General features: G+C 45.9%; 1 protein-coding gene across 2 annotated transcripts in view; it reads left to right on the top strand.

Annotated features, from left to right (window-relative positions):
- The first annotated feature begins 246 nt into the window (after positions 1-246).
- LOC113419879 (beta-1,4-galactosyltransferase 3-like) overlaps positions 247-19,930 on the top strand; it is a 36,443-nt gene continuing 16,759 nt past the window's right edge. Inside the window, exons 1-2 of one of the 2 annotated variants that reach the window (XM_087970879.1) lie at positions 322-487; positions 10,200-10,277. The gene's annotated coding sequence lies outside the window, so the exon portion shown is untranslated. Of the gene's footprint in view, positions 488-10,199; positions 10,278-19,930 lie in introns of both variants that reach the window. The other variant, XM_026679477.2, reaches the window with a different exon arrangement.

Genomic DNA, 19,930 nt, shown 5'->3' on the forward strand with positions numbered 1-19,930 from the left:
CGCTTCCCGCCCCCACCGCCCCCACCCGGCCAGCGGCCCCGCCCTCTTTCCCGGGTTTTGTGAATTTGCCACCACTCTGCGCCCAATGACGTCGAGAGCGTTCGGGCTCCGATTGGCCGGCCTGGGCGCGCCTCCGCCCCCCTCTCTCTCGTGGCCCGCCCCTTTTTCTCGCCTCGGAGGGCGATTGGCCGAGGCGTTCGATTCTAGCCCCCCCCACCCCCGCTTGCGTTCGGAGGCGGGGAGAGAGGCGGGGGCGGGGGCGGGTCTTGAGGCGCGCCGTTGCTCCGGCGCCGCCTCGCCTTCTCTGGGCTTCGGAGCGTCGCCTCTCAGACCGTTGTCGCGAGGGCCGCCCACTCCGTCAGTCGACGATCGCGGAGCCGCCGGCGGGAGCGGCGACCCAGAGGCGGCGCGGGGGGACCCAGCAGCAGCAGCAGCAGGAGGCAGCGAGCAGCGCCGGATCTTCCCAAGGGGAGGCGTCGCTCCGGCTGTAAGTGCGGGCTTCCTCGCAAGGAAACCCCCGGGCCGTCGGAAGGGGCTGGTCTCTCGGCTGTTGCGGCCGCGCGGCGCCGGATGGAGGACGGGGGATTCTTCGGAAGGCGATGGCCGGGGGTAGCGGCGGCGACTTTCCCCGGGATTCACCACCCCGACTGGCCGCGCTTGTGCAACAGGCTGAACAGGAGCCCACCCACTCAACCCATCCATCGCCGAGCTGGGTTCGCACGAGCATCCTCCAGACACGCGTGTCCGGCTTCTTGGCGTGTTGTGACAACCCGCCGACGCGTGTGTGTGTGTGGGGGTCCTTTCGGCTTCTCTCCGCCTTTTCCCCTCTCAACCCGTGTCCCGTCCCTCCCCGAGAGAGCGGAAGGTCCCGGCACCCTCCCGTCGTCTCCCAACCCCACAAGTCGTGGGGAAGAAACCTCTCCCTCGTTGGGGAGCGGGGATTAAAAAGAGTGGGTTGATTATCCCCCCCTCGCAAGTATTCATTTCCTGCCCTCTTTAAGCGGACATAGGGCACATGTTTTTGGCCGGAGGAAGAATTGGACTTTTGGGGGGAAATGGGCTACTTTCCCAATTAAGGAAGAGAGAAATAATAATAATAATATTTTAAAAATGTAGAATTGGGGAGGGGGGGGAATCTAGTGACGTGGAGACATATGAGTTCTCAGCTTCTTTTTTTAAAAAAAGAAAGAAAAAATCGGTACCAGTAGAAGAAGAAGAAAAACGAAGAAAAATTGTTGCTGGCAATCCTAAGAGGAGGAAATTGGTCAAAGTTGGCAGGTTTCTCTCTTGTTGCTTATTATGGGATGGCGACACCTGCAGATTTCTGTACAGTGGTATGAGGTTTTTTTTAGATGTGGCATTGTTCTTCTTCTAAACTACTTGTAAACCTAGAGAGAGAGAAAAAAAGAAACAACAATTTGACACCTTTGATGTGTTGTGTTCACAAATGGTACGGGTGGAAAAGAGGAAGGAGAGTGGCATCTTCCTTAGGGATTAATAATCCACATTCACACAATATGTTCACCCAGCTTTTCCCACACTTGGCCTCTTTTAGTTGTACAGATTTCATCTCTCAGAATTTTTTTTTGCTGTGGTTGTGATGGACAGGGAGTTAGAAACAAAGCCAGAAACCAGGAGATGGGTGAGTTCTAGTCCTATTTTAGGCATGAAGGTTAGCTTAGTCACACTGGTCCAGTCGCTCTCAGCCCAACCCACCTCCCAGGGGTGTTGTGTGGAAACTAGGAAGAGGAAGGGAAAGCAATAAAGGCAGGACAATCTAATTAATTAATGGCATATATTTGAAGACTTCCCAGATAGCAGAAGACAATGCTATCAATTTAACCTAGGTAGCTAAAGGTATGCAAGATTTATTTTAAGAAAAAAATTAGGTACTAAATTACATATTAAACAGATACAAAACTGTATTTGCTGGCAGCACTGATACATGCTACAAACTGAAATTTCAACGTATGAATCCAACCAGGTTTTATCATCATGAAAGCTGTACTTGGGGCTCCCTAAGACTTGGATTTTTCCTTTCCAATTCAAGGGAAATCATTGATCCTTACCTCAAATACTATGAAATGCTTGCATCTTATCTATTGCACAGGTAGGACTCATATTTTAGGGTACCTCTTCCATCCACTGGAAACATGTTTGCTGTGGAAAGGTAGTTCTGAAACACCATAAATGGAAAAGCCATTCCATCCTGACTGGCTGTTGGCTATGGAAGTTGAAGCTGGCAGGTCTGGTATAGAAAGTATGTGAAAGCATTTATGTCATGCAGAACCATAATATGGGTTGCTTGTTTGGGATTTTATGTGTTCAGTCACCAAAACAATTGTTGCTTATTCCACAATTATAGGTAATACACAAAACTTGCATAATGAGTCATCCAGTTGCTGCGCCTTGTTGGGAATTTTTAATACAAGATAGATTGTAACCTTTCATTTTTTACCTAAGCATCCAAGATTTCCAGATTATATAAATGTTCTTCATAATTGAAGAGCTTTTTTGGCTCATTCAAATCCTCCTTAAATGAATGCATCTTTTTCTTGTTTTATCTTGGAGGTTTTCAGCAAAGACAGTCTTGACTTTTCTTACAGTATATTTCGAACTTGAATGTTTAGTACTTTTCAAGGCTGAAATCCTATGCTGTAAGGTAAAAGAAAATAGATTTTTGCTTCTTGTAAGCCTTCGTTTGTATATTATTAGAGGCTGCAGATTGCCATTCCTTTTGCAAATAGGATAACAATAGATAACAATAGATAACAACAGATAACAATAGATAACAATAGAATATATAGTAATAGCACTTAGACATATATATATATATATATTGCTTCATGGTGCTTTACAGCAGTCTCTAAGCGATTTACAGATTCAGCATATTTCCTCCAACAATCTGGCTTCTCATTTTACCGACCTCGGAAGGATGGAAAGCTGAGTGGGTCAGATTCGAATTGCTAGCAGGATCAACCTTGATCAGGTCAGGATCGAACTGCTAGCAGTCAGCAGATTTCGCCTGCAATTCTGCATTGTAACCAGTGCACCATCACAACTAATGAGAATAAGAATAGAATTCTTTATTGGCCAAATGAGATTGGACACGCAAGGAATTTGTCTCCGATGCATAAGCTCTCAAAGTACACACAAACAACAAGGTAATACAATCATAAGTTACCAATAGGAGAAGGTAATAGGAAAGACGGGAAGGACAATAGCATTACAGCCCTACTACATAGGTAAATATCTGTAGGCATAAGTCTGCTGTGGGAATTGGGTGATGGCATGGGGGAAAATCTGTCTTGTGTCTGGCAGTTTTGGCATGCAATGCCCTGTAGCCTCATCCCTAGGGGAGGAGTTGAAACGGTTTATGTCCAGGATGTGAGGGTGGTCTGTAGACATTTTCTGAGCCCTCTTTCTAGCTCGTGCAGTATACAAGTCCTCAGTGGAAGGCAGGTTGGTTGCAGTTGTTTTTTCTGCAGTCCTAACTGTCAGTTGGCGGTTTGTAAGGTGCAACATTCTTTACATGCATTCTGTAATGCTCAGTTATTTCCCTGTTGTCTGCCAATTCTTAATATTGGCTTTTGGATGGAGCTTTTCTGAACAACATAAAAACTAATTTCTCAGAGATTTTTGTTTGTATGGGTGCAGTCCATGCCTAGGGCTCTCACCCAACATAAGCCCCCATAGATCCAATAAGGCAGTGATATTCCAATTGGATCATGGCTTGCATTATAGCAGTTTATTTTGTAATTCTAAGTAGAAGTGTGTATATTCTGGAGTGGGGTTTCCATGTCAGTTGTGAGTTACTCTTGCAGCTAAGCTGTTTGTTTTTCATGCTGGTGTTCGTAAGCACAGATAATCTGTGACTTACGACTGTTCATTTAGCCAAACGTTTAAAATTACAGTGGGGCTGACAAACAATAATGGCGTAGGACCCATCTTCCAGCTTACGACTGTTGCAGTGTCTCTGCAGTAATTTGATAACAATCCAGGCACTTGGCAAATGGTCGCATTTATGACAGTGGGAGCATCCTAGAATCACGTGATTGCCATTTGTGGCCCTCCTAGTCAGCAGTGGGGAAGCCAGCAGGGAAGCATGTAAATTGGCATCATGTGATGCCTTGCTTCATGACCACAGCAAAAATATCGTAAAATCGGGTACAATTTCATGTGATGTCTTGCTTAACAACCACAATGCTTACTTACTGATGAATTAGCTGATCAATTAAAATTAATAACCAATTAAAAAAAAAACCAACCAGATCCAAAAAAAAAAAAAAAAAAAAACAAAAAAAAAAAAAAAAAAAAAAAAAAAACAACCCCCCCCCCCCCCCCCCCCCCCCCCCCCCCCCCCCCCCCCCCCCCCCCCCCCCCCCCCCCCCCCCCCCCCCCCCCCCCCCCCCCCCCCCAAAACCCCCCAAAAAAACCCCCAAAAAAAAAACCAAAAAAAAAAAACCCCCCCCACCCCCCCCCCCCCCATCCCCCCCCCCCCCCCCCCCCCCCCGCCCCCCCCCCCCCCCCCCCCCCCCCCCCCCCCCCCCCCCCCCCCCAAACCCAAAAAACCCCCCCACAAAACCCCCCCCCCACCCCCCACCCCCCCCCCCAAAAAACACAAAAAAAAAACCCCCCCCCCCCCCCCCCCCCCCCCCCCCCAAAACCCCCCACACAACCCCAACCCCCCCCCCCCCCCCAAAACAACCCCCCAACCCCCCCCCCCCCCACCCCCCCCCCCCCCCCCCCCCCCCCCCCCACCCCCCCCCCCCCCCCCCCCCCCCCCCCCCCCCCCCCCCCCCCCCCCCCCCCCCCCCCCCCCCCCCCCCCCCCCCACCCCCCCCCCCCCCCCCCCCCCCCCCCCCCCCCCCCCCCCCCCCCCCCCCCCCCCCCCCCCCCCCCCCCCCCCCCCCCCCCCCCCCCAATTACCAGTCAACGACTGCCTGTATCCCAGTGAACAGTTTATAGGTATTGAGAAATGGACTTTTATGGAAGTAAGAAAAGAGGCTGTTTTGCAAATATTTTTTTTTGTTTCTCTACATTTCCTCCCCTCCCCCCCCCTCCAAATTTGTTTCATTGTAAGAAGGAAAGATGTTGGTTAATTTTAGACTTGAGTCTGTGGGCAGAGAACTATCACTCTTGGTTTTACTGTGCAGCACCTCATAATTTTAGATGCTTTATAAATAAAATAGCATGATGGCTTCAGCTGTTGGGCTTGAAAGGGTTTTGTTTTTTTTTTGTCTGATCCTTCAGGCTTCCTAACCTTCAACCTGACCAGATTGTTAAAAAAAAAAGGGGGGGGGGGATGAAACAACAGCAAAAAGAAAATGTCAGGGATGGGGAGAGAATAATATTCCTTTTTCTGACTTTCTCCTGAAGTCTTGGAAGTAATTTCCCTGCTTTGTTTCTTCTAAAGTATGTGACCTCAAAGAGTGTCCTCAAAGTGACCTCAAAGTCAGAAAAAGGCAAAAATTTCACAAACTGGGCTTAATTGATTACTTCACTGGTTCTCGTCCTGTGGAGCCCTGGGACGTTTTGAAGGTTTGAAATCTTGTTATGATTTAAATCTCAAGTCTTGGGGTGTTTGTGGCCATGGTTGGTGGCCACAAAAGGCATTTAAAGGGGTGTCCATGGTGACGAAAAAGTTGAGGATCATTGGGTTATGGGTAGCCCTTGACGTCCAACAGTTCATTTGGAGTTACGATGGCGTTGAAAAAAGTGAGTTATGACCATTTTTCACACTTAACAACCATAGCAGCATCCCCAGGGTTACACGATCAAAATTTGGACGCTTGGCAACTAGTTCATGCTTATGACAGTCGCAGTGTCCTGGGATTATGTGATTCCCTTTTGCGACCAGATTCACTTAAAAACTGTGCGACTAACTTAACAATAGTGGTGGTTCACTTAACAGCTGTGGCAAGAAAGATCGTAAAATGGGGCAAAACTCGCTGAATAAATGTCCTGCTTAGCAACAGAAATTTCAGGCTCCATTGTGGTCGTAAATCGAGGACTACCTGTAATTCCTGGATAGCTCCTTGATACTGGGAACAGCACAGAAGCTGTTTGCCGTTGCCTTCTTTCTAATGCAGGTTTTGTTTTGTTTTTCATGTACCAAACTAAGACGCAGTTCTGGGATTTTGAGATAGCATTTAATCTCCCGTCCAAACGCAAGTGAAGTCCGAGCCCTCCTTAGAGTCAGCCTTCCCTCCTTGTTGGGGGGGGGGAAACCACAGAAGTGTGCATCTCGCTTCTGAACTCTGGACTGGCAAACTTTCCAAAAGCTAAGGTTTATAAGCTTGATGGTCCGAAGTTCAGAAGCAAGATGCACACTCCTGTGGTTTTCTCCCCAACAGTTGTATTTTAATGACTGCTTCTATTGGAACAATTTTCCACTCCGCCTGTTTTTAATGGCGGTAAACTGCCTCAAAGTTTATTTTGAACAGAAAGGCAAGGATGTAAATTCAGTAATTAATTTTAAAAAAAGTAACTCTAAACATAGACTCTGTGTTTTGTGGTGGTGGCCATGGCAGCAGATGAGTTTTGCTCCATTAATTTCAGTCTTTCCTCTGTTCTCTCGTCTGATTACCTTTGAAAGTTACCAAAGTCTGTGGCCATTGCCATTCCTGATGATAGCAAATTGCATTGGATATAACTTTTGCATTGCACGAAGAAACACATATGTAATTTGTTTTGCCTCTCTAACCAATCGTTTTTCTTTGGGTGATTCTGAATGGTTATCATAGTAACAGGAAATTCTCTCTAGCTTCCTTCAATTCTATTTCAGAATAGAATAGAATAGAATAGAATAGAATAGAATAGAATTGAATTGAATTGAATTGAATTGAATTGAATTGAATTCTTTTACTGGCAAAGTGTGATTGGACACACAAGGAATCTGTCTTGGTGTGTATGCTCTCAGTGTACATAAAAGAAAGCCACTATCTTATTCCCTTTTTCCAAGGAAAAGTAAAACACATTTTAGTGTTCCCCACATAAAAACCTATTTTAACACTTGGATCAGCTGGGTTAATCATTTTCTGTATGGTTTCTAATCTCTGAACCAGGATAGACAAAACTTAGGTTCGATTGTGAAGCCCCTTTGTTCTTGTGAGAGCATGTGCATGCCCGTACATATACTTTTTAATAGCTAACTCAGATTTATGGTCTTTTTTTCTTCTGTGCAGATTGCAACAGTTCTTTTCCACAGATACACAAACAAAACTGTGTTTCATTACTATTTCATTGCTGTGCTTTAGGACTAGAGCCCAGGAGAGAGAAATGGAAGGAAAGCAGTTTTTAACTAAAATTTAAGGGGAAGAAAACCAACAGGAATTGGTTGACAGGAATTCATCTTTAGAAATTTGGAGGAGTGTTCCTTTGTTTAGCACTATTTAAATAAAGGCTGGAATGCCATTGCATTCCGCTCCAGTATGAACAGAATAACAGAGTTGGAAGGGATCTTGGAGGTTTTCCACCCACCCTGTACCCGTGATGGTGAACCTATGGCATGTGTGCCACAGGTGGCACGCAGAGCTATTTGTGCGGGCCCTGCCAAACTTACCTGCACTGCACATGTGTGTGCCTCCCAGCTGATTTTCGGCCCGTTTGAGGCCATTTTCGCCCTTCTGGATGCTCGAGGAAGCCTTTGCAGCCTTGGGAGGCTGAAAACCGGGCCTTCTGGAAATACCAGAAGTGCCGAAATGAGCCTGTTTTCAGCCTCTTGAGGCTCCAGGAGGGCGAAAATGGCCTCAAAAATCAGCTGGGAGGCGCACACATGCGCAGTGCAGGTAAGGGGGGGGGGCGAGGTTGTTGCATGCGCATGTGCAGGGGGCATTGCATTGTGGGTGGGTGTGCTTAGATGATCTCTAAGATAGCTTCTCCTCTATCACCTAAAGGACTTGGCAGAATGAAGGGTGAAATGAATTATGTTGTCGAACAAAAATTACACGATCCCAACACAGGCACCATGGCCTCATGTTTTAAGAGAATGAGTAAGGGTGTACTTGAGAGCATGGGGTATATGAAGTGGTAGGATTCAACTGTTACAATCAAATCAAATACAAATAGGAAGAGAATGAAATAGGAAGAGACTATGTTGCTCCTGTAAAGAGCTCAAGAAACTATTAGAAAGCAAGCCTTCCTCTTTCCTTAACAGTTTCCATGATGATATTAATTGTCCCTATTTACTATGGCAACTTCCTATTTTGAATGAATGGCACACAAGCAATGTTATCTTGAGTTAGCCTGTTCAGAGATAATCGTGAGAATGTCACCCTTGTTTGTAAAGATGGATTGTTGAGCAAGAGTCCTTTTTGACTCTTCTTAGAAACCATATAGATTTTAAAGATTGGAAGACTTTAAAATGACCTCTGGATAACCCTTAAGGGACTTTGGAGTGGCTTTTTCTAGATTATGTTTAGAATATAATTTAGGGTCACTTTCTACAGGTATAGTACATGCCTTCTGAGTGTTGTGTGGGGACTGGATTCTAAAAAGGAGTGGTTATTTTATTTTGGTTAAAATTGCAGTGAATTTACCATATTATTTACTCTGTAATCATATTTGTATACTTTCTCCTGTTACATTAAAAATGACAGTTCAGTGTGTATCAACAAATGATTTGGGGATTCACACTGTGTTAACTATGGTTCTTATTTATCCTAGCTTGAAGTTTTGATTTTTTTTTTTGGTTCCTTAACCCTATTCAATTATTCATAATTAATGATGTATGGAAAATTATAACCACTTACAGGTTTTTAAATCTCCTGTATGTTTATCTCTTGTATATTTATTTACCTTTTAAAATTCTCGTTGTCATTTTTTTGATCTGTAAAAAAAAGTAAAACTTTTACATGAAAAAAACAAGCAAATGCAAAATTACATTGCAGCCGCTTTTAAAGAGTTGGAGTCTCTCTAAAAGGCTTTCAGAGTTGCATGCTCCTCTGGGAGAATTTTAAAAAAAAGTTCCTAGAAGAATTCATGGATTCAGATGAAGCCACTGGATTGTCTTTTGAATGCATTAAATCAAGATCAGTGGACTTAAAAAAAAAAAAAAGGTGCATTACACATGTCCTTGAATATAAGTTGTCAAAATGGATTGGATGTTGTTTGCGAGCTGGGGCTTTCTTTCTTTCTTTCTTTCTTTCTTTCTTTCTTTCTTTCTTTCTTTCTTTCTTTCCTTCCTTCCTTCCTTCCTTCCTTCCTTCCTTCCTTCCTTCCTTCCTTCCTTCCTTCCTTCCTTCCTTCCTTCCTTCTTTCCTCCCTCCCTCCCTCCCTCCCTCCCTTCGTTTTAAAAAAAACAACCCTTCTTCGAGATCAGATAGCCCTTTAAGAAAAACTAGATCCAAGAGTGGAATCTTGGTAACCTATCGTTGTCTAAGCAACGTTGTGTTGTATAATCGAAGCAAAGTCTGCTCTGGGGGATTGGAGTTAATGAGCCATTGCTTAACTCTCCTATGGCTTCTGTGTTTTTCCCTAGAGAATAGTAAGTAAAATAGGCAGCCAAGAATTAGTCTAGGAGCTACAGAAAAGCTTCCAAGTAATGGTTGGGTTCTTGAGAAGGATTTTCTTGTTTTGTTGTTCGAGTTGAGTATCACTCCATCCATGTTATTGTAGTGAATGCTGGGCTCATCTTCAGGGGGGGGAAAATTGGGAACATTTAGCAAATGATATGAGCTGGTTCAGAGAGCTGTTATCTGTTGGAGAAGTGACATCTGGTATTGACTAAGTTCTACCCTTCTTCTGAAGGCACTACACATTCTGGACGTGTTTCCTCCCCCCTCCCCCCCCCCCGCCTCCCTCCCTTCCATCCACCCACCCTTCCAATTTCCTGGTTTTGCTCTGCACCAGCAGCGTTCCACTTCCTGTTTAAATTGGCTGAATACTATTGGCTCGAAAGGACTATATATTACTCTGAGTAAATGCCAACTTTTGCCGGTCTGCCTTAGGGGGTTGTTAGTCTGGCTGCGTGCCCCAGTTCTAAGTTGTCCCATCTTTTTAGTGTCCTCTGATTCACGGCAGAAACTCTATTGAAATTGGAATCAGACAAATCCTGCACTCCAGGAAATGAGGTTTTACCATTGTTCTGCTGAATAAACAAAGCTGCCCTTAATGTGAGCCAGGCTGGCATATACATTTGCTTAATAAATAAATGTATATATTTTTATATATGTTGGCACATTATTTTTTTAAAAAAGATTTCTCAGGTGGCCACGTAGCCGAGGAATTAACAAGCTGGATAGGTCCCGTTTCTCTCTGAAGAGCAGCAATTTCAGGTATTATTATTTTTGTTTTGGGTACAGTATTGCTTTATCCTTAATGTGAAGCGCTTCTTATTTCTGAATGAACTGATGGGAGACTTGGAAAAATGCTGTCCTCAAATTAAAGAGCCAAGTTGCTTCTTCAGGTGTGAACTGAAAGGTAGATTCATGGCCGTCTCTCTGCCCAATATGGACTCCAGGAAGCGCTGCCCTGTATCCCTGAAGGCACCTAACTTTAGACATGAATGCAGAGCTGTAAGTTAAGAATTGGACCCTTCTGTGTTCAGCCATAAGGAACCACAGCAATATACTTTCCAGGTTTTGCAATCTTAAGCTGGCTGGGATGTGTGATGACCTGGGGTGTGGCACAAAAGCAACAAAGTCACAAAAGTAGGTAAAGTCCCTTTAATTCCTCCAACTTGGCCCCCAATGTCCAGTTATCATCAGCTGGAGAAAAAACTCTCCCAAGGACAGTTTTTAAAAGGAAGAAATTCAGTCCAAACCCAAAGTACATCTAAATTATAAATGAAAACCAACACAAATCATGCTGCAGCAATTAATGAGACCGGCAGGATAAGGAATTGCAGACTTCAAAAGATAATGAAACACACACAGTTGGGAGGACACCAGAACCCAGATAAGATTTGACAAGCAAAGATAATTCATGCTTTGCTTCCAGCAAGGTGCTGTGCGCAAATGCCCTTTTTAAATCCTGTTTTCCCAGCTGCAGTTAATGAAGGAAATCAGGGCCCTTTTCTCCCCTGTAACTCACGTTGCTCCCTTCTCCGTCCCTCCCTGCGTGCCCTAGGATGAAGAGGGGGTGGGCCTGGGTCTTCCTCTGAATGCCCAGCCAGACTGTGCCCTTCCCCAGTTTCCTCCACAGCCACCAGAGCCACACTCCCACTCCCTGTCAGCTGCTCAACCTCCCCCTCGGAATCAGATTCCAACAGAGGCATGGAGATTTTTTTATAAATATTTTGACCATCATCAGCAATTCTTCCCCTAGATTTCCTCCTTATACTATGACAACTCCCCTCCTTTTCAAACCGAAACTATTAGTTTTAAGAAGAGAAGGGTTTTCTGCATGTTTTGAAGGAAATGTTTTACTGGATAACTAGCATTACCTGACTGGGCTTTATAAGAATAAATGTCTAGGATGTAGCTCAGTGAAAACCCATGAGGTTCAGGTCTTCTGTAAACCCAAAATAATATTTACTAAGGTCTCAATGACAATTTGCCCATCTCTTAAAAGTAGCTACATTACTTTTTATTTGTAGAAACTGTTTTCTTCATTGCAGATAAAAAAATTCATCTACAGTAGATGAAGAGATCCTCAGGAACGGTTGTTATTTTTACAAATGGTGCAGATATTGATGTACCAACTTTCTAAGGGATTAATTATATGCTGTTTATTCTTCCCCGTTATTTGTAAACAGATGTGGACAGGTTAATTAAACCGAAACACTATTTACACTAGTTTACAGATCCATGTTCTTGTTACAACTCTTGCATGTAGTTCTTACCCATATGTTTACATATGGATTTTTTTAAATAAAGTTTTATTTGGGTTTTCACACATACAAAATACAAGTAAAACATCTTTTTTGAAAATAGCATGGTCCCAGGTTGAACTTCTTTATACAGACACAAAACTCAATTTCATGCTCCTTTTTGTATTCTATTCCATAGAATACAAAATTTTACATTTTGTATTCATTTTTTGTATTTTTTGTATTCATTTTTTGTATTCATTCATTCATTCAATTTTACATTTACTATTTTACATTTTCTATATAGTTTTTCCCCTCTTTTAATTTTCTCAATTTTGTTTTGATTATCTCATCTCAATTCAAATCATTATATTTATACTTTTGTCTGTTCTGTTTCAATTTCATATTATCTTTTCTCATTAAACAAATTTTCTCCTGTAGTTACTAATTGGAGTATGACACCTTTATATCTTTTAATTACATCCATTCAACTCTTATTTAAACTTCAATACGGTATATACCTTAAGTTTATGACCTTCAATATAATACACAATACATAACTTCCAATCGAATTCTGCTTGGTACATTCTTATAATACACACTATATTCTTTTAAAAAAAAGATTGTAAATATATGTAATTATAAACCCTCATTCCATTCCAGTTCAGTTCTATCATTAATAATCATTAAAATCTTAACATCTTTAACACTTCTTTTCAATTAAATATCATACTTCCTTAAAAACACATATAATCTCCATAATTAATTTTTCCCTTATTTCTCTTCACATGTTTTATAAATCATTAAATATACCTTTTGTTACATTTATTTATTGATTACATATGGATTTAAGGCACATCTATACAATGCTTCCTGTGTATTTTACTTTCTTGTTTGTTGGTAGACTGGATGGTTTCATTCTCGCCTGCTGGATGTATGAAATAGTTCCTTGGTAGGGGCAGAATTGTAGGGAATATCTTTTTTTAACAACGGGAGGGCAGCATTTGGGTTTGCAAAATCATCATTATTATTGTTAGTTGCACAATCAGCCAAATGCTCAGACTGGATTTGGCATTTTTATCTACCTATCAAGTAGAGTCTTTGGAGATGTTCAGTCATCCAAGTCATGGTTGTCCCAAAGGTGCTTTTTCAAGGGGCATCTGGGCTTTGTTTTTCCTTGAAGAGTTTCGTTTCTCATCCAAGAAGCTTCCTCAGTTCTGACTGAATGATGGAGAATGGAAGGATTTATATTTCTTGCAGTCATCTGGTCATTTGCACTCCCTTTGGGACGACCCTTGGAAACCCTTTGGGACTACCTGTCAAGTCCTTTCAAAAGACCTGGGATAGGTAGATATTGTTTGGTGGTGTTAAAAGGGATCATTGCAGGATGTAAGCTGTTCCAAGTAAAATTTTTGCTTTTTGCAATTGACTGTTTTTTTTTCAATGCCAAAGATATTCAAGTGGTGCTCCAAATTTCTTAGGACTGCAGCCAAAATGTATTGGTACTATCTTTGCTTTCTTTTGCCACAGTCATTCTACTTCTATTTGCAGGTCTTTGACAAGTTGTGATTTTTATCTTGTATTCTGCTGTCTCCAGGTTCTGTCACACCACTGTTCAGACTTTTTTGCCTTTCTGGTCAACAGTTGTTAAGTCTGGGGTGTTATGTGGCAAGTGCCTATCCGTTTGAATTCTAAAGGAGACAGATGCTATTTCTTGCAGATATTCTAATTGACCATTGTTGTAACCTTGTCATAATGTTGTTCATAGTCATTACTGCTAATATGTTTATAAAACCGGAATTCTATGACCAACCAACTCAAACTGGCATTCAATTGGTAAAGAGTGAATGAATCAGCTATTAATCTACACAAGCTCATACAGAAATCAGAAGGAGTCTGGCAGCACCTTTTCAGACTGACAAATTTTATTAAAAGCCATAGTGGTTGGTGAACTGCTCACTTCATTAACTTCAGGGCCATGGAACTGTAGTTTTTAATAAATAACCTTTAATAAACTCTATTACAGTAGTTTGAAAAGATGCCACAGGACTCCCGATTTTTTATGACCATAGAGTAATATGTCCCCCTACAAAACTGCTGGAGATATGAACTACATACAGACCATGAGTGTATATGCATAGGTTACTTCCCAGCTACCACTTAGTTGATCTCCCTGCCTCCTCCCACTCTCAATGGTTTAGGAAGTCTTGCCAAGCAGAAATAAAGGCCTTTCATAGTGAAAGAGTAACCTTAAAACATTCCTATGGGGATTAGCCAAATCCCAAGCAGAACAGCTTTTTCCATAAGAATTAGATTGAATTGCATACCATCAAAGAAACATGATCATTAAAAAAATTATAAGAAGGGTACTCTTGGCCTAGCCTTTGGGAGCTGGGTCCTTCAGATCTTGTTTCTCTTCTAGTGGAGGGAGAAATGGATCAGGCGCTGCTCCAGCGGGTGAAAAATCTCTTATTTTGCAATTTTCATTCCTTAAGGATGATGTGTTTGAACCGGGAAGGACTATTTGTCAAATAGTTTTGGTTTTACACTTTTGAGTTCATCCTTTCTTACTCACTGATTAAAGAAGGCTGTCAGGATTGGGCAATCACTGTTTTTTTTTTCCCCTAGGGGAGAACTTTATCCCTAAACTTTATGCCCCATATTAGTCTTTTCTCCTTGAGCCGCTCGGAGCATCCAGAGACTGGGATATGCTTCGAGTCCTCTTCTTGCAGGCTGAGCTTTAGATGAGGAAACGCTCCGCCCCTCACGTGACATCGCGGAGCGCCTCCCCAGTCTTTTGCTCAGCCTCGAAGAGTCAGGCTGTGTGTTAGAGAGCTCCTTGGCTGATCGCAGTTTTCCTTCCTATTTCACATTCTGATAAGGTTTGCCTTCTTTCTCCTCCTGCGCAAAGGGTCTGGACTTAAGGGAAAATTTTCCCTCGTCCCTGAGGCAAGCTGCGGGCTCAGCGCCGTTTAGCGCGCCCCCATCCTTATCAGATCGCATCGCTGCCTCCGCGTTGCCTCGTGGCACGCGTTGTTTTTCCTTTCATTTTACTGCTGGATTCCCCCCACCCCAAACGCCGACCGGGAGGGTTATTGCCCCTAAGGCCCTAGGCGTGCCGAGCTGACCGGCAAAGCCCTCCTTTTCCGTCCGAAGGCGTCCCCGGCCGGTTCAGCTCGCGGTCGCCATTTTGGCTCCGCCTCGTGGTCGGGCGCCTTTTTCTGGTTCTAGCTGCGGTGAATTAGAGCCCCAGGCCTTGGGTCAAAGCTTTGCTGCCCATTTCTTTCTACCTGGCTCGCTCTTTTATCTTAGTTGGCCTCCATGATCCGTTTAGGGTGAAGTTGCAGCCCCCTCCGGTTTTGTTTTCTCTTGTCTGGAGGCCTGCTGCCAGAGGCCTCTCTTCTACCATAGGCCTCAGGCGTTTATTTGACTGATCCGGCCTGTACTGAGATACCCAGTTACTGCTACTGTTCGAGAATAAAAGGAATATATTTGCAAAATAATAATAATAATAATAATAATTTCTGTTTTTGTACAGTAATAATTTTTTTCATAGATATATAGATATTTACGGATAACCTGTATATATATTGGATAAAAAAAAAAAAAAGAGAAAAGATAGAAAGAACAAACAAAAAAGAAATCAAAGGAATTACAAATAGAGTATCTATTTTTCCTGTACATACTATATTATTTAGATATCTTACTGTTATCTCTGTACACTACAAATTCCAAAAGGGGGAGAGGGCCAGCTCCACCTTCACCCGGCCTCATCCAGGCCTATTCTGGGCGAGCCAACCGCCTTTGCTAGTATTGTTACCTAACATGGCAGAGCGACAATCCCTCTAAACGTCCTTCTTTGAAGGCTAAAGCAAAGTCCCACTACTTGCGCAGGCAGGACAAGGAACCTAAGGGCTCCAGACAGGACAAGGAACCTTCCAAGGCCGCCCAAGCGTGACGCCTTGAGGCGCCACAAGCGCTAGAAAAAGAGTTCGACCGGCGTTCAAGGAGTCCCGCTCGAGCCGTCTATACCTCCCCATCCAACCCCTTCTACCTCTGCTCTACCTCTCCCCTCAGACCCTTCTTCCCTACCTAGGCGCAGTTCGCTTCAGGGTCTTCCGACCCCGGACCTCCGACTAGACGGACCCCGAAGCCACCTTTACACCTACAGCCGCTGGTCTGCGCCAGGATGAACCCTCTACCTCCGAGGTTCCACCTCACATCAAGGCTTGGATGGAATCAGCCATCCGCCAGGGCATAGCAGAGGCACTACAACACGTGTCCAGATCAGGCTTCTCTCCATGAGCCTCTGAACACGATTCGTTATCACTCAGATCCCTTCCACAACCGGTCCCCCAACTGATCAGGTACTCTCTCAGAGGGATAGCCCTCCACCGGTTGGGGCCCAGATGGAGGAGGAAGGGGACTTTGGGGATTTCAGGGAGGAGGAAGAGGATTCCGGATGGGATCCTCCGCTATAGTGAACCCCTCTTAGAGGCTGACATCATGGAGGGGAGATGTCGGAGGACGAGGTCCTTCCCCGACCAACCCACCTTTGGGGACTGTTCAAACCACATATGTTCAAGTCCCTCCTCCTTAAGGCCAAGAATGTATCTGGCCTTCTTCCCCAGTCCCCTGCTGAACCCCCCAGTCCAAGAGGGCCCAGAAGACTCCATTTTCACCCAACCAGTGGTGGAAGCCGAGGTCATCCCATCCCCTCCCATCTTCGTAGATCTGGTTGCTAAGCAACTTACCTCCTCAGGGACACCTCCTGCTCCATCTAGCCAAGACAAGAGATTCTTCAATCTCGATGCGGCTCTGTCTAACCTTCTGAATATCCGGAGGTTGATGACCCCATTGTGGGTCTAGCTTCTTCCTCTACCCCTAGTGAGGCCCTAGAGGCCTTAAAGCCTGAGGACAGGCGGGCGGAGCTGGCGCTGCGTAGGGCCCACCTATCTGACGCCTGGGCCATTAAATCGGCTACGGCCGCCTCATTTTTCACCAGGTCTTCCATCCGCTGGCTACGTCAGCTCAAGGACCACATCCCTGCTTCCAATCTGAGAGCTCACCAGGATATAGCGAAGTTAGTGGCTGCAGCCGAGTTCTCGGCTGACGCCACTTACCAGTCGGTAAAATTTTCTTCCAGGGCCATCACGTCGCACGTTACGGCTCGCCGCATGCTATGGCTCAGACACTGGCAGGCGGACGTAAAGAATAAGGTCAAGCTGGCCACTGCTCCCATTACGGGAGACAAACTATTTGGACCAGCTTTGGAACCACTGCTGGTCGAGGGCGCAGTAAGAGAAAGTATTTGCCCTCCCTTTTTCGAAGATCGGAGACCAGGGGCCCCCAGCCCTTTCGGAGGAGCTTCCCCCGCCCCTTCTACCAACCCCCTTCCCGCCCAGATACCTAGACCTCCTTCCTTCCGGTCTCAGGACCGCTCGGACCCGGGTGACAGAACCAGACGCGGTGGCGGCTACAAGAGACCATTCCGGGGATCGGGAGGAAGGCCCTACCGTAGAAGGTAGATCCTCTTCCTCCTCCCCATTGGCGGCCGCCTCAGCCACTTCGCCGCCCAATGGGACATATCCACCTCCGATGCATGGGTTAGGGACACAATCAGGTTTGGTCTCGCCCTGGAGTTCAGGTCCGCCCCCCTGATTGTTTCATCCCATCCCCCTCCTCAAGGGATCCCTCCAAACGGGCTCTAGTGGATGCAGCCATCCATCATCTTCTTGACATCCAGGCCATTCAACCTGTCCCTCCGGCCCAGAGGGGAAAGGGTTTTTACTCCCATCTCTTTGTGGTGCCCAAACACTCTGGGGTTGGAGAGCCATCCTAGACTTGAAACGGCTCAACCGTCACCTCATCCAGCGTAGATTCAAGATGCACACCTTGCAATCAATTCTCTTAGGCACCAGGCGGGGAGACTGGCTATCTTCCATAGATCTTTCGGAGGCATACCTCCACATTCCAATCAGGCCCTCCCATTACAAATTCCTCAGGTTCTGCCATAATAACCTTCATTATCAATACGTGGCCCTACCCTTTGGTCTGGCTTCGCCCCCGGACCTTCACCAAGGTCCTGGCGGCCCTGGCGGCTCATCTCAGGACCGTTCCGTCTGCCTCCACTGCTACTTGGACGATATTCTTATTCTCTCCCGTCCAAATCCCAGGCAGTCAGGGATACCAGGGTCACCCTCTCCGCCTTACGGGCACACGGTTTTCTAGTCAATTGGCAAAGAGCCAACTTACCCCTTCTACTCGAATTAACCACTTGGGGGCCATAATTGATTCGGTGTCACAGAGAGTTTTCCTCTCTCCGGAGAGGTTCCTTAGCATTCAAGCCCTGGTCAATCAGATCAGGCGTTCAAGGAGGGTGGCCTTGTTGGACCTCTCTAAATTGTTGGGCAAAATGGTATCATGCATCTCCATTATTCCCTGGGCCCGTCTACACAGCAGATCCCTCCAATGGTTCCTGCTCCCGTTCCAACGATCCGGAAGAAGCAACTCGAGGGTCAAAGTCAGGGTCCCTCCAAGGGTCCTCACGTCTCTTCTCTGGTGGACCAATCCCGCCATCAACAGAGGCCACCTCTTCGCGGAACCTCAACGACTCACCGTCACTACGGACGCAAGCCTATCCGGTTGGGGCGCTCATCTCGACTCGATCTCTGCACAGGGCAAATGGTCGCTGACCGAGCAGGGGGTGCAGCATCAATTGGCTAGAGCTTCACGCCGTCCTTCTGGCCCTCGCAGCTTTCCTCAGATCCGCAAACATCACGTTCTCGTGCTCACGGACAACGTCACGGCCAAGGCCCATATCAACAGGCAAGGGGCACCCAGTCCATCCAGCTAATGAGGGAAGCCGAGCGCCTTTGCCGCTGGGCAGAATCCAACCTCCTATCCTTAAAAGCCGAACACATCTCCGGAGTAGACAATACTCAGGCGGACTGGCTCAGCAGGGCCACGGTGGGACCAGGCGGAATGGCGTCTCCATCCATCCCTTTTCGAGGAAGCGTCCAGAATATTGGCCTTCCGGTGGTGGACCTCTTCGCTTCCCGACCAACACTCAGCTTCCACGGTTCTTCTCCCGGTATCCGTCTCACAGGTCGGAGAATCACAACGCTCTGCGTTGCCCATGGCCCCCAGGGCTCCTATATGCCTTCCCTCCGCTCCCGTTAGTTCCCAGAGTAGTTCAAAAACTCATTCAGGAGAGGGCAGAACTTCTCCTGGTGGCTCCCTATTGGCCCAGGCGACCGTGGTTTGCGGATCTCCGCATCTTATCAGTAGCGCCCCCATGGAGGATCCCCCGGACAAGGTCTCCCTCTCTCAGGGGCCCCTTCTGCATCCGGAGCCTCAATGGCTCCAGTTAGCCGTCTGGAGGTTGAGCGGATCCGTCTGACTTCTGAGAAACTTTCAACTCAAGTCATAGACACTATTTTGGCCGCCAGGCGTCCTTCCACCACACGAATTTATGATGCCACTTGGAAAGGGTTCTGCAAGTGGTGTAGCGGGTCTCAGGTTAATCCCCTCTCTCCCTCGGTGGCACAGATCCTGGAATTTCTTCAGGAGGGTCTTCGCAAGGGGCTCGCACCTAACACCCTGAGACGGCAAGTTTCTGCTCTCTCAACCGTGGTCTCCTGTGATAACTACGGTTCCCTTTCTCACCACCCCAGGGTTAGATCTTTCCTTAGGGCGCATCCAACCTGTGCCCTCCTACCGTTCACAGGTTCCCCACATGGGACCTCAACAAGGTCCTCGTTTCTCTTACACGTCCCCGTTCGAGCCTTTGAGGGAGTCATCCCTGCAGTTTCTCACTTTCAAGGTAGTTTTTCTAGTAGCTATTACTTCTGCTCGTCGAGTTTCGGAATTAGCAGCTCTGTCAGTCAGGAGCGATCTATGCGTGTTCCACGCAGACCGGTGGTCCTTCGTCCCGACCCTACCTTTCTACCCAAAGTTAACTCTCCCTTCCATAGGTCACAGGAACTGATTTTACCAAATTTCTGCCCCAGGCCCTCCAGGGCAGGGAGGTCATCTGGCACACCCTAGATGTTAGAAGGGCCTTGCGTATTTATATTAAGCGCACTCAATCCATGCGAAGGTCGGAATCCTCTTCCTATCCTTTCAACCCAGGTCAATGGGGCTTAAGGTTTCTCCTTCCACCATCAGTCGCTGGAT

This window comes from Notechis scutatus, chromosome 8, assembly GCF_049901735.1.
Source record: "Notechis scutatus isolate UNSWTSFEM ecotype Mainland chromosome 8, rNotScu1.2, whole genome shotgun sequence".
NCBI lineage: Eukaryota > Metazoa > Chordata > Lepidosauria > Squamata > Elapidae > Notechis > Notechis scutatus.